Source organism: Saccopteryx leptura, chromosome 4 (genome assembly GCF_036850995.1).
Source record: "Saccopteryx leptura isolate mSacLep1 chromosome 4, mSacLep1_pri_phased_curated, whole genome shotgun sequence".
Classification (NCBI taxonomy): domain Eukaryota; kingdom Metazoa; phylum Chordata; class Mammalia; order Chiroptera; family Emballonuridae; genus Saccopteryx; species Saccopteryx leptura.
The window spans coordinates 221,351,921-221,353,784 of NC_089506.1; positions in this window are offsets into that span (position 1 = coordinate 221,351,921).

Consider the following 1,864-nt stretch of genomic DNA (forward strand, 5'->3'; position numbering starts at 1 on the left):
CCCCTGTGCCCTGTGTTGGGGGGTCCCCCATTTGATGATTCCCTAGGAGAATCACACACTCAGCCGATAGCCCCGTCCTGGCCACATAGGAATTATCACAGAACGCTGTATAGTGGGACCAGCCAGAGGGCAGCGTGCGTAGCCAAGTCAGGAGGAAACCAGGTACAGGCTTCCCAGAGACCTCTCTGGGGAAGTCACACTGGATACACGTCACTCCGCCAGCAGTGAGTTGTGACCACACCAGCAAACATTACCCACCAGGCAAGCTGATTAGAGAGAGACGCGGCACCCGCAGCCGTCCCTGGGGGCGGGTCGTGTGGCACCCTCTGCCTAGCACACACCAAAGTCTGGACGTTCATCATAGAACACAGTGCCTGCACGCGCACACACACACACACAGACACATACACACACACACAGCTTAGGCACAGCGAGCCACTCATCATTTAGTGAGTCTCCATGAGAAGCCTCCCTGAGTCCACGTTCCCGGGCGCCAGCGAAGGACCCACCCTGCAAACAGGTCTTTCTAAGGCGAGCAGTCTCAGGCCTGCTTTATAATTCTTTCCTACCCACTCGACCCCTTGGCCCTCGGCCGAGGCTTCTTTACAGCAAGGTCACTATCAGTGGGACCCCACACAGAAGGGCGAGACAGGCCTGCAGGACGAATCTCAGCGACCCCTATTAGGGGTCCTGAATTTAGTCACTTAAAATAACAGCCATTTCTAAGTCTATCTTAGAAAGCCAGGTGGCTTCCTCCTGGCCCAAGGCATCGACTCAGGTCCAGCACAGCTGTGGCCTCCAAGTTCAAGCTGACCTGAAGCCTTCCGAGACCGAGCCAGTGTGCTCATGGGCATGCAGCGTAACCCCGGAGGGTACATGGGGTCCCCCTGGAAATAAGTTACGATGTCAGGGTACCCCCAGCAGGACAGGACAGACACTGGTCAGGCAGCAGAGGTTAATAGTGCCCCGCCGTGAGTCTCCTACCGTGGGACTTCCTGCTCTACAATTCCCAGGCCAGCAGGAAAAACTCACAATTCCCAGTCCAGCAGGAAAAACTCACAAACCTATACGCACTTTGTGAGACTCGCCCAGGGTCACGTAGCCACCAGGGGACAGAGCTTGAATTCCAGCCCGACCCCGTTGACTCCAGGGTGCACCGCCTCTGCACACCTTGTCTGGAGAGCCCCGAGTCCCAGACACCTGTGTTCGCCTGCTCACGCCCTCCCGACCAAAATCACAGGAGGACATATTGGCTCTACTCATCAGCTAAAGAACTCAAAGTTCCAAGGCCAGCCCCTCCCTAGCGGTGCGACCTCTCTGTGCTTCAACGTCCATGTCTATAAAATGGAGATAATGATGACTTATAATTCTCTAGATCAGTGGTCCAACCCCCGGGCCGCGGACTGGTACCGATCCGTGGGCCATTTGGTACCGGTCCGCAGAGAAAGAATAAATAACTTACATTATTTCTGTTTTATTTATATTTAAGTCTGAACGATGTTTTATTTTTAAAAAATGACCAGATTCCCTCTGTTACATCCGTCTAAGACTCACTCTTGCCGCTTGTCTCGGTCACATGATACATTTATCCGTCCCACCCTAAAGGCCAGTCCGTGGAAATATTTTCTGACATTAAACTGGTCCGTGGCCCAAAAAAAGGTTGGGGACCACTGCTCTAGATGACACACCTATCTCCCGAGGTTCCCGTGACGAGACTATGTGAGTACGTCACTTCAGACAGCACCAGGCACACGGTCATGTCCTGGTGGGTGGTGGTTGTTACTGAAATGAAAGGAACCTGTGACTGTGCCCAGGATGCTGCGAGTCTCCGACAGGGCTTCTCGGCTCCCAGGCTCTCGTGGTC